Source organism: Callorhinus ursinus, unplaced genomic scaffold (assembly GCF_003265705.2).
Source record: "Callorhinus ursinus isolate GAN/ISIS: 27379988/994484 unplaced genomic scaffold, GSC_fseal_2.0 scaffold5, whole genome shotgun sequence".
Lineage (NCBI taxonomy): Eukaryota > Metazoa > Chordata > Mammalia > Carnivora > Otariidae > Callorhinus > Callorhinus ursinus.
The window spans coordinates 72,286,998-72,300,101 of NW_027397067.1; the positions used below are offsets into that span (position 1 = coordinate 72,286,998).

Sequence of the window (13,104 nt, forward strand, 5' to 3'; positions counted from 1 at the left end):
TTTTATCTCAATACCCAGACTGTGGGAGGGACCCACATGCCCTTTCCCCTTTGAGGTGTGTTTTATGAAACACTTTCCCTCTTGGTCTACTCTGATGCCCAGAACTGAACTTGGCACCTGTTCCAAATTGCTCAGTTTGGTTAGTGATTTTCAAGGTTTGCAGGGAATATACCATGTGCCACTTGAGACATGGTTAAGGGAACAATTTGAGTTGTAGGTAGGAGAACTCATCCTTGCCCAAGGCTTCAACATCACTCCCAAGTATACATCTTGAGCTTCAAGGTCTCACCAAAGCTCTGTCCAATGGTAGCCCTGTCTGTTGGACACCTCTGCTGGGTGTCAGGCTGTTTCCAGCAACTTGGTGATCTCAAACTCCATCTCTGGAGGCATTTTTGACTGCTTCCTCTCCTTACCAACCAAACTCTCAGTAGGCACATTCCTTCTCCTTGGGAATTCACCCCTCGTTCTCTATTCTCTGTCCAGCCATTCATGTCTCATTTCTCTACTTCTCTTTTAACCAACCAACTGTTCACATTGAAGGGTACCTTCATGGAAGGGGCCCTTCCCTCTCTACAGTGAAGTCCATCCATTTGGCTTTAGCATCTTCCACTGGTTGGTGCTCAGTCAACGTGCATTCAGTAAATGAAGTTAGACCTACTTTCTAACAATGCCTTACTATCATTCTGCTTGGATTTTCATATACTTATTGTTAATAACACTAGTGTCAGTAACGCATGGAGCTCTGACTATGTGCTAGACAAAATGCTAAGCACTCTATATAATAGCTGATTTCCATTCCCTGATACAGACTTATGAAGTCTCTTGATCTCTCTTTTTTCAGGTGAAGATTTAAGGCTCAGAGAAAAGCAATTTCCCAGAGGTCGATGAGTTGGTTAGTGTTAGAGCTAAGATTTAAAGTCCACTGTGCCATTCTAATCATTTTGGTGAGGGACAGACCTCCCACGTGTGCTGTCATCTTTTATTTTGGATTCTGTGGTGTCATTTACTTATTCATTCCACAATCTTCTTCCCAGATACAGTGGTAGACACTAGGACAAATCTTCCCCATCCTCTAGGAGATCATAATCTAGAGGAGAACATGGACATATACACGATGAACTATTGGATAATATGCTATGATCTCTAAAGGGGTTTGAACAACCATCATTTAGAAAACAGGAAAAGGAACCAAGGGAGTCTTCACAAAAGAAGTGACATTTGGGTCAGACCTTGGAAGTTGAAGAGAGGGTTTTAGGGAGGAAAAAGTAAGGAGCAGGAGAGTAAGAGTGACCAGTCTATGTTTAGAAGTTCCACTAATCCAGGTGGTGGGGTTGTGGGGCTGGAGAGTGAGAGCGTCTCATACATGCGATGTAGAAAGTTCTGCATGGAGGCGATGCACAGATACTCCAGATGTTTAATCAGGAAGGACAGGGTTGGATCTGTGTATCTGAAGGGCAACCGTGGTGGAGGATGACGGATGAAGTGAAGAGAAGAGAAAGGGTTTAGAAGAGGTTTAGATAGTTGGGGCCTGAGTTACCAAGGGAGGGACGTAAGGTAGCAGCACGGATAACTGGGAGGTTTGGGGAAAGACATGTCAATAATCCTAGTAAGTGTTTTTTGCATGTGTGCAGAGGTGTGTGGCAGAGTGGCGTCATTAAGGATGACACTCATGCTTTTACCATCTGAACTGGTAAATTCAGGAAGAGAAGCTGATCCATAGAGGATAAGGATGATGAATTTGATGTGGGGCCAGTTGATTTCTGATGCTTGTGGGTCACCCAGCTAGAGACATGCAGACGACTAGGCAGTTGGAGGGACAGTTGTGGAACTCTGGGTCTGGAGTGAACAGGTGGCGGTTGAAGATCTGAGAAGGGAGGAGTTTGCCCAAGGAGGGTAAGAGGTAAGGGCACTACAGATGAAGCTACAGAGGAAGTTGATGGGCTGGAAGGAGAGAAGGCAGCAAAAGGAATTTAGGAAATGTAGTCAAATGAGCAGGAGAGAAAGAGTGCATGGCATCAGGACAGCCAGGAGGAAGACATTTGCAAGGGGGGTGGGTGGGTAACCAAGACTGGCAAATCCCTCTGCATGCTCAAGCATCACAAAGGCTGACAAGTCACTCTCCTCACAGCCCCAGCTTTTATTGTTGAAGGTTTTATATTTTCCTTTTTTTAAAAAAAATACTTGCACAGTTTGGGTTTTATAGATCACCTTGACAGGAAGTCTCTGCAGGAGTTTTAGATAAGAACAGAAGGTCTGTGTAGCAGTGGGTTCCCAGAGGGCTCTGGGCAGATGGGAAACTTCCCCCCAAACAGGCTGGAAACACACTCCTAAACAGCACACCATTATTCTGGGGCACCCAGGGGAGGCAAATGGAGGAGGATCGCTTTTGTCAGACAGTTCCCCAGACAAAAAGGGCCAATTTCGAGGCTGATGCGTCTCAATTCCGCGAGGCAGCCACCAAGAATAAGAATGCCTTGTTTCAAAGTGTGAGGCAGAAGCAAAGCCGGCAAAGAGGACATTGAGAGTCACTCAGCAGGAGCCTCAGACTCTTCTGCGGCCCCTGCTGCCATTTGGATAGTCTGCGGACCTCCATGGCGATGTGCAGGGCCGTGGGGCCTGCTCTGGGCTCCCCCTCTAGCCTCTCCGCCCTCCATGGGCAACACTCAGGCATGTGACCTAAGGACGGCTTCTTCCCCTTCTGTGCTCTCTCCTGAGGGAATGAATGTCTCATTTATCCTTCAAAGCTGCTTTTCTCTGGATTCTTCCATGACACCTGCTATAGAGCTGAGCACACAGACAACACTCAATAAACACTCACTGACTTATACTTTTTGTGGGAAAAGAAGATGCTGTTCCTCCCCTCACCAGCCACCCTCCGGCCCCTCTACCTGCCCCCATACCTCTGGGAGGAGTCTGCCATTGGCCTGATCAGAGCCTATCCGGGATGTTCAGGGGACCTGGTTCTTCCCGGAAGGTAGGGCCAGTGTTAAAGTTCAAGGTTTATGTGAAGTTCTGCTGCTGGCCCTCCCCTCCTTGTAGATCCACTAAGATGGTTGGGAAGCCAGAACCAGGACCTTCTCTGTAAGAAGAAGACTGGCCATCTCCTCCTGAGCAACAAAGCTCAGGTGTCCCCAGGAAGCACCAACAGGCAACTGCCCAGATCTTCTTTGTTCCTTTGGCACTGGGAGGGTGTGCCTCACACTGGTCTTCTTCAACATCACAGCAGTGAGATCCCACACTGGCATGGGAAGGTGGAGTAGGGGACATAAGTAGAGAGCCAGGAGATTCAGAATGGACACCATGTGGTCTCTTGACTTCAACCACATTCTGTATCCCAGCCTTTACCGTAAGTTTTGCACAGGCAAAGCAAGCATTTGCTTGGCAATTTACAAAACTGACGCTTTGTTGCCCATTTAGCTATTGTGCTTCTGGGTCGACTCTTGGTGGGGTGTTTTGGTATGCTGGAGGGCTGTGTGTGGGATTGGCACACAGAACCCACCTCTGCCCCAACATCATTTTAAGTGATCAGCACTTCCTTCCGGGTTTACTGAAACAAAGGAAAGGGAGGCGCTGTGGACTGAGGGCTTGTGTTTTACCAAATTTGGATATTGCATTGTAAGGCCTGATGTGATGGTATTTGGAGGTGGGGCATTGGAAGTGATGAGGTCATGAGGGTGGAACCCTCATGAATGGGGCCAGTGCCCTCATAAAAGAGGCCCCCGAGAGCTCCTTGGCCCTGTCCTCCCCATGAGGACACATCTACAAACTAGGCAGAGAGGGCCCTCACCAGACCCTGAATGTGCCAGTGTCTTGATCTTGGACTTCCAGCCTCCAGAACTGTGAGAACTGTGGGAGCCGTTTATAAGCCCGCAGTCCGTAGTATTTTGTGACAGCTCCTAAAGGAGCTAAGACAGGAGGTAAAAGGCGGGCATGTGGGTTAGTGAGTGGCAAGAGCAAACAAAACCCTGGGTGTCTGAACCCATAGCTCCAAAACCTAACCAGTGGCACAGACTTGGGCAAGGTAACTAACTCTTCTGAGCATCATGTTTTTAGTCTGCAAAACCAGAATTGTTAAGCCCACTTTTTAAGGAGGCTCTGAGGTTAAAGTAATAAAGCAGTATGCTTAGCACGTAAGACGGACTCAAAGAAACATTAGTTCTCCTCTATTCACAGTGAAATCCAGAAAACCAAGGGCATTTCAAAAATCGATGGGAAGAGTATTAATTATAAGATGTGAGGCGCTGGCGCTGCCTATAAAATTCCTCTAAGAATCTCTGCAGCAGCTCTTCAGCTATCATCTGCACACATAAACATTGTAGCAACCAATTGTAGTTTTTTAATCTAATTATAGAGCTACTTAGGCATCCAGGGGTTCTGAGTTTGCTTTGCATTGTTGGTGTCCATAAGAGGAAAGGAAACCTCTCATTTCTGAAATCAATCTGAAAGAAATGATAAGGGATTTGCAAACAGCTCTCTCCAAATCATTTCTAGACATTACGTTCTAATTGCTCCCCATAGTCTGTCTTTAAAAACAGAGTCTGGGTTGGTATCACGACTGGGTGTTTGCTGGGGAGGCGGGGATCAATGGGGAGGAGTGAACAGCCTCTAGCAGCTTGGAGTGCAGTAGGAAACAGAAAGTCGGATCATACCCAAAGATGACATTTACACCACCTTTCAGAATCTGCAAAGAGCCTATGAGTACAATAGTACATCTGAGCCTCACAGCAACCCTGAGAGGTGGGTATTCTTAGCCACTTCAACGATGAAAACACTATGGCTCAGGAAAGGGAAGGGAACCAGAATTTATCAAAATGGACATGGTTCTTTTAATTCTCACAGCAACCTTGGGAAATGGGCATTGTTATTCCCATTTTACAGGTGAGAAAACTGAAGCTCCGGAGAGGTCACATATGTGCATACAGCTAGTGAGAGGCACAGAAAGTAGTAAGAGCCAGGGCCTCTTTCTTCTCTTTTTTCCTAGCCTCCCTCTTTTCTTGCGTATTTTCTCTTTTGCCTTCTTCCGTTCCCACTTCCCCACCTTCCTCGCTATCTGCCCTCCAGCCCCTCATCACCATGCTTGCAGACTGAGCTACACTGTTCTACAATCACAAAAGCTATTATCTGTTCTTTCCTCCGTTTACCACCCTGGGAGAGGAACATCTGCGTGCATGAGGAAATTAGGGCGAAGAGCGGAGCAAGCACTATGCGTGCCAGGGTCCATTACACTTTGCTTTGGGGGCTGGGAGTCAGCTGTGGTCATACGAGGGGAGCCTGCCTCCCCTGCTAAAAATTCCGTGATGGAAGAAATGTCAGTGAAAGGCACCTGCCATCTGTTTAGTCTCAAGAAATCAATCAGACACAAAATGAGTTGGAGAGGAAACAAGCACACATTGACGAAAGCCTGTGCTGTGTCTGGGGCAAAGGGGCCCCTCAGTCCCCACAACATGTGGCCTGTCTGGTCAGAGATCGGCTTGGGATGTTTTCTTCATTGTCAGTTTTTTCTCTTCAGCTGTGCAAGTGAGCTCAGGGTGTTGGCTGGTATTTCAGCTTGCACCCCAGAGTTAGAGACTACTGCCCACCAGCTGCTGTTCAAGGAACCAGGTCTCTTCCCCTGAAGCCAGGAATCGGGCAGCAGGGCTGGCTCACCTCCGTGGTCAAGGCCGTTGGGAAGGGAGCCTGCCCGGGCCACGAGAAGTGCCATGCTCCCTTCCTCTTGGCACAGTGACCCTTTCTGTCCCAGTGCTACTTCAGACCCTCAGGTCCGCCCTGGGCTCCTCTCGGTCTCCCATTCCCCACAACCCAGGCCGTCTCTGCCTTAACTATCTAGCAAAGTTTTCCTCTCTGGTCCCGCCCACCTCCATGGCCGCCACCACTACCTTGTCCCTACCATTTCTCACCCCAGAGTTTTGCACCTGCCTTCTACTGGTCACCCCAACTATAGGCCATTCCACCTTTCCATTTTCCATGGTAGTGTGATCCTTCTAGACACAAATTCGACCTCATCACTGCCTCGATGAAAAGCTTCAATAGTATCTTCTCTGCCAACCCGTCACCGTTCCTCAGCAAGGCTTACAAACCCCTCACCTCCAGACACTCACTTTCCAGTCTCCCTGCCCCCTCCATCTCAGTGCTCTCCCGTGACCTGGCAAGTCCTTCAGGAGGGGGTTGAGATGTCAGTGTCACCTCCTCTGGGACGACTGCCTGGATCTGTTTTCCTCACCTCACTCCTACACATCCTCCACCTTACACTTGCCCTATCGTAAGAGTCTTTGTCCCGTATTCTAGCTGCTCGGCTAATTGCCTTCCCCCCCCGTTACACTGTGAGCTTTCTGATGGGAGGGACCAGGACTGTGTACCTGCAGTGTCCAGCATGGTGTCCAGCTGCCAAACAGGCACATAAAGGATGTTTGTTGGGAATCCAGGAGTCAGGAGGGAGCATCCCCCAGATAGGGCCCTTCTTGGCCCCCAACTCCCCACTGGCAGGAATCAAGAGGGGAGTCCAGGAAGTTTGGGTGAATCTGACAAGACCATGCCATCACTCACAGCTCACCACCCTGAGGCCATCCCTGAGACTCGAGGCCGCACGTGGTTCTTAGGGAGGCAGGATGTCCATCCTCTTATGGCACTCCCTGGTACCTTTCCTGATTCATTCATTCACTGCAATAGCAAATACAGATCTGCATACATAGTATATATGTCATCCATACGCAGGGCATAAGTGTATCTACATATGTACCTCTGTAGAGCATATAGACATATGCACATATCTTGCTTATTTCTTTGACTCCTTCCACTAGATTATAAGATCCGGGAGAGCACTTTTTTGTCTTTTTTGTTCACTGATAGATTCCCAGCATCTCACACAGGTCTGGCTCATAATAGGCATTCAATTGAGCAGAGGTACACAGTCTTTCGTTCTCTCCCTCTCTCTCTCTCACTAAAGACTAAATTGTAAGATGAAGCAAAAACACAGAAAACCACACCAGAGTCTAGCTTAATTAGCTATTATAACATGTCTGCCTTTGTAATGACCACTGAGTTCACAAAACAGAACTCTGTCGGGCACTCTGAAAGCCCATCCCCAGGCTCCGTTATAACCCTCTCTCCTACCCTCAATCAATCACTTTCCTTTCCTTTATAGTTTTATCATCTATATTTAGACAGTACAGTTTAGTTGTGCCCATTTTTAAATTAAATTGTTTTATCAAGTCTTCCAAAAAATCTGCAGGTTCTCTCTTTATCCCTTTATTTTCTTCACAATGTCTTTATTGAAGAATATGTGCCCTTGACCTATAGCATTTCCGACTGCCTGGATTTTACTTTTGCAGACTCATTCAGCATCCTTTACCCTCCATGATTCCTGCAAATTGGAAGCTGGATTCAAAGGTCTGATCAGACTTAGGTTTAATCCTTTCGGTAAGACTATAAACATGTTATGTTCTTCTCCCGTCAGGAGATAAGGCTCTCCCTCCTTTTGTGTTAATAACGTCCTCTGATGCTCAGTTCTTAGATCCATTAATTCATTGGGATGTTGGAAAATGGCAGTATTTTAATTCTAAAATTTCTTTAAAAACTATTAGCATGAATAATTTTATGATGTTTCACTTACCTACTATTTGGTGAGTTCGTAGTACACTTCATGCCGGAAAAACAGAAAACATCTTTCTTTCTCTCTCTCTCTTTTTCTTTTCCTTTCTTTCTTCCTTTTTCTTTCTTTTCTTTTCTTTCTTTTGTTCTTTCCAAGATAACCAATCAGTTCTCTATCATCCATCCAACTTCTAAAAATGTCATCATAAACCCACAAAGTTAAAAATATTTGCTGGGTTTTCATTGAATGTTTTAACAATTATCCATACTGAAGCTCAAGTTCTTCCATTTTGGAACAATGAGAACTTCCTCAGTGTGGCTTCCGAGTCCTTTAGACATGGCGAATAAACTTGATGGCTTCCTTATTTTCTAATAGAACAAGATGTTCTTGTCCTGTATATTGTCTTGTATATCTCCTGTCCCGGCCCTGGAATCATACATATCTCCAAAATTTTTTTTAAACAAAAACTGGATTATTATTTCAACAGCACAGTCTGGCCCCATGTTAGGCTCATAGATACTGGGCTGGACATTCTTGATAGGATTTTCCACATTCCTATCTCCAATCCAGGATACCACCTTCAATTTTAGTTGTCATATCTCCTTAGGCTCTACTCACTGTGACAGTTTCTTAGACTTCCTTTGCTTTAAATGACCTGACAGTTGTGAGGAGTACTGACCAGGTATATTGTAGAATGTTTTTCAATTGGAATTTGTCCTTTTTTCCCCCCTATGATTAGGTTATGGGGTTTTGAGAGGAAGACCACAGAGGTTACGTGCCATTCTCATTCAACATGACTTATCACTGTTGATATTAGTCTTCATCAGCTGACTGAGAGCATTTGTCATGTTTCTCCAGGCTTTCCGTCCACCCATACTGTACTTTTCAGAAGGAAGTTACGTTCAGCATAGCCACATGCCCCCTACGGGAGCAGGGAGTTAAATTCTACCATTGAGGACAGAGTATCTACATAAATTATTTGGGATTTTTCTGAATGGGAGATTTATCTATTCTTAATTTATTCATTCAATCATTTATTTCTATCCGTACCAACCAATAGATATTTATTTTATATTTTAGGTTTTAGCCCAATTCTATTTATTTTCTTATTCAAGTTGTTCCATCTTTGGCTCCTGAGAGCTCTTTCAGTTGACTCCCGTGTCCCTTGACATTCTCCCATCATTGTGTGTGTGTGTGTGTGTGTGGTTTGTGCATTTTAATACTTCCTTATTTTCTGGTCCTTATCATTGTTAATAGGTATGTGGCGGTATAGTGTCATTATTTTACTCTTTTTTTTAAAGATTTTATTTATTTATTTGACAGAAAGAGACACAGCGAGAGAGGGAACACAAGCGGGGTAGTGGGAGAGAGAGAAGCAGACTTCCCACTGAGCAGGGAGCCCCATGCAGGGCTTGACCCCAGGACCCCAGGATCATGACCTGAGTCGAAGGCAGACGCTTAACGACTGAGCCACCCAGGCGCCCCTTATATGCTCTTCTGATATTTGCGTATCTTCTTTGGTGAAGTGTCTGTTCAGATCTTTTGCCTATTATAAAAATTGGTTGTTTGTTTTATTATTGTTGAGTTTTGAGAGTTCTCTGTGTATCTTGGATGCAAGTCCTTTACCAGATATGTGAGTTACAAATGTTTTCTTCTAATCTGTGGCTTGAGTTTTCATTCTCTGAACAGTGTTTTCCACACAGCAGAAAATTTAATTTTAATAAAGTCCAACTTGTCAATTTTTTCTTTCATGGATCATGATTTTGGCATTAGATCTAAAAACTCACAACCAAATGCAAGATCACAAATTTCTCCTATGTTCTTTTCTCAGAATTTTATAATTTCACATTTAAGTATTATTTCCAGTTATTTTTGTGAAAGGTGTAAGGTTTGTGTATAGGTTCTTTTTTCTTTTCATATGGACATCCAATTTTTCTAGTACCATTTGTTGAAAAAAATATCCTTTCTCCATTGAATTGACTTTGCACCTTGTCACAAACCTGTTGATTATTATATATATATATATATATATATATATATATATATATATATATATTAGTGTGAGTCTATTTCTGGGCTCACTCTTCTTTTGAAATATGTGCCTATTCTTTCTTCAATATCACACTCTCTTGATTACTATAGCTTTATATTGTCTTAAAATTAAGTAGTGTGAATACTCTAGTTTTGGTGGGGGTTTTTTTTGGTATTTTATTGTTTATGCTACAGCTTTTGTGTTCTCATATAAACTTCAGCATCAGTTTGTTGATATCTACAAACTAGCTTGCTGGGATTTTGAGTGATACTGAATTGAATCTATAGATCAAGTTGGGAAGAACTGACATCTTAGTAATATCAGGTCTTTCAATCCATGAACATAGAATTTATTTACATATTTTTTTGACTTATTTCATTGGTGTTTTTTAGTTTTATGTATACAGATCTTGTACATATGTTGTTAGATCTATACCTAAGTATTTAATTTTTGGTGATTTAAAAAGTTTCTTTAACTTTAAATGCTAATTTTTAATTGGTGGTATATGGGAAAGCAATTGACTTTTGTATATTGACTTTGTATGCTGTGAGCTTGCTACACTTGCTCATTAGTGTTAGGAGGGTTTTTTGGTGGCTTTTTTTTTTTTTGGATTTTTTACATAGGCCATTTGCAGATACACCTAGTTTTATTTCTCCCTTTCCCATATGTATACCTTTCATTCCTTTTTGATGTTCTATTTTACTAGCAAGAATGTGTAATATGATATTAAGTCATTATAGTGAGATAGCACATTCTTGTCTTGTTTCTGATATTAGGGGGAAAGGTTCCTGTCTATCACCACAAAGGATGATGCTAGCTCTAGGTTCTTTGTAGATTGTGTTTTATCAAGTTAAGGAAGTTCCCTTCTATTCCTAGTTTTCTGAGAGTTTTTGCTTTAATGGGCATTGGATTTTGTCAAATGCTTTTTCTGTGTCAACTGATGTGATCGTAAGATTTTTCTTCTTTAGCTTGTTGATAGGGTGGATTACACTGATTTTCAACTGCTGAATAAGTCTTGCCTATCTGGAATATATGCTATTTGGTTATGGTGTATAATTATTTTCATACATTGTTGGGTTTGATTTGCTAACATTTTGTTGAGAATTTTTGTGTCTCTGTTGATGAAAGATATTGGTCTGTAGTTCTCCTTTATTTCAAAGTCTTTACTGGATTTTGGTATTAGGATAATGCTGACCTCATAAAATAACTTAGGAACTCTTCCTTCTACCTCTAATTTTTAGAAGAGATTGTATAGAATCGGTATGATTTTTTCTTTAAATCTTTGATAGAATTCACCAGTGAAACCATTTAGGTCTGGTGTTTTATTTTTTTTAGTCAGTTTTAAAATCACTGACTCTGTTTCTTTAATCGATATAGGGCTATTCAGGTTAACCTTTTCTTCTTGTGTGGATCTCGGTAGTTTGTGTCTCATTCAACAAATTGGTCTATTTCATCTCAGTCACCAAATTTATGGGCATATATTCTTTTATTATCATTTTAATGCCCATGGGATCAGTAGTGAAAACCTTTCTTCCACTTATGATATTGGTAATTTGTGTGCGTATCACTTTCTCTGCCTCTCTCTTCTGTTTACTTGACCGGGGGTTATTGATTTTACTGATATTTTCAAAGAACCAGATTTCAGTTTTGTTGATTTTTCTATTATTTTCCTGTTTCCAAATTCATTGATTTCTGACCTAATTTATATGATTTCTTATTTTCTACTTGTTTTAGGTTTAAATTCCTTTTCTTTCTCTGGTTTCCCAAGGTAGAACTTAGATTATTGATCTTAGATCTTTCTCTTGTCATATATGCATTGATTACTGTAAATTTCTCTCTAAGTGCTGCTTTCATTGCATCTTACAAATTTTGACAAATTGTATTTTCATTTTCACTTAGGTGAAAATATTTTGAAATTTCTCTTGAGATTTCTTTTTGGCCCATGTATTATTTAATCTTCATGTATTTTGACACTCTCTTCATAGGTAGATACAAGACATAACATACATATTGTTATGTCTTCTTTGAGAAGTGTTTTTTTTTATCATGATATAATGTCCTCTTCACCTCTGATAATTTTCCTTGTTCTGAGTCTACTCTAACTGAAATTAGTATAGTTACTACAGCTTTCTTTTGATTAATATTAGCATAGTCTATCTTTCTCCATCCCTTTACTTTTAACATATTTGATTTTCTATGTTTAAAGTGGGTTCTTAAATACTTTGACCTGTTTTTTTTTTTCCACTTATTTTTTCCTTTGTATTTAGTTTGAGAGTTTGTTGACCTATATTCAAGCTCCCTGGTTCTTTCCTTGGCCTTGTTGGGTCTACTGATGAACCCATTCATTATTTCTGTTGCAGTCTTTTTATTTCTAGCATTTCCATTTGATTCTTTCTTAGAGTTTCTCTGTACTTATACTGCCCATCTGTTCTTGCATGGTGTCTAATTTTTCCATTAGAACACTTAATATATTGTACTTGCTTCAGTAGCACATATACTAAAATTGGAACAATACAGAGAAGATTAGCATGGCCTCTGTGCAAGCATTATGTGCAAATCTGTGAAGAACACTTAATACCTTAAAAATAGTTATTTTAAATTCTCTTTCTGATAATTTCAGCATCTTTGTCATCCCTGAGTCTGATTCTAATGATTGCTCTGTCTCTTCTTTCCTTTTGGCATACCTTGTAATTTTTTTGTTGAAAACTGGTCACATTGTATCAGGTTCGAGAAACTGAAGTGAATTGATCTTTACGGTGAGGATTTAAGTAAATGTCCCTTGGAGTTGGGCTACATTTAGTGTTTTCAGTAGCTATATATCTACCAGTGGCTTCAAATTCGTGTCCTTGTTTTTGTCTCCCCTCTTGAACTGGGCTCCCCTGAGAACTCCTCCTCAGAAAGAGTCTGTGTCTTGCAGTTCTTTCAGCTATAGTCCACCATTAATTTTCTGGATTCTTGTCATTGTGGTGGGAAGGTGTAGGGGAGGGCGCTCCGCCTTTTACTCTTCTTTTTTATTAAAAAAATTCTTCCTTTTTACCTCCTGTTCCTCTTAAGGCACTATTTGGTGTCTTTATGTGCTCTATGTTCCCTCTTCTTAGGTCTTCATTTCCGAAATGTATCTTTCTTTTCATTTTTATTTCCTTCCTGAGCTATCTTATTGAATTTCTAAGTTTTTCTACTTCTGGTTTAGGTTGTTAATTCATGTCCTGAACCACATGAAATGCTTCAATTCTTCTGAGGTAGTGGGTTGTAGATTTGATATACATTGTGGGCCTGTATTTTTGGAATGTTTTCATCAACTGTAAGGATATCGATCTACTTTTTTCCCTCTTTCTTCTGATAATAGCTTGGTATGGGATTGCCACCAAGATGATTTGTTGCTCATTTCTGTGTCAAATTAACATTGCTGAACTTCCAGAAATAGGTGTGGTTTAGGAGAGTTTATTTTTTAACTCTACAGAACTCTCTCTTTAGTTGCTTTCAT

The 13,104-nt window shown here is 41.7% G+C and overlaps 1 protein-coding gene and 1 non-coding gene across 2 annotated transcripts in view; one reads left to right on the forward strand and one right to left on the reverse strand.

Annotated features, from left to right (window-relative positions):
- Nucleotides 1–13,104, reverse strand: part of ADCY8 (adenylate cyclase 8) — a 227,133-nt gene that overhangs the window by 49,565 nt on the left and 164,464 nt on the right. The gene's annotated exons all lie outside the window — the stretch shown is intronic.
- LOC112823789 (U6 spliceosomal RNA) lies at nucleotides 12,094–12,200 on the forward strand. The gene has a single exon (XR_003208144.1). It is a non-coding gene; the product is annotated as a U6 spliceosomal RNA (small nuclear RNA).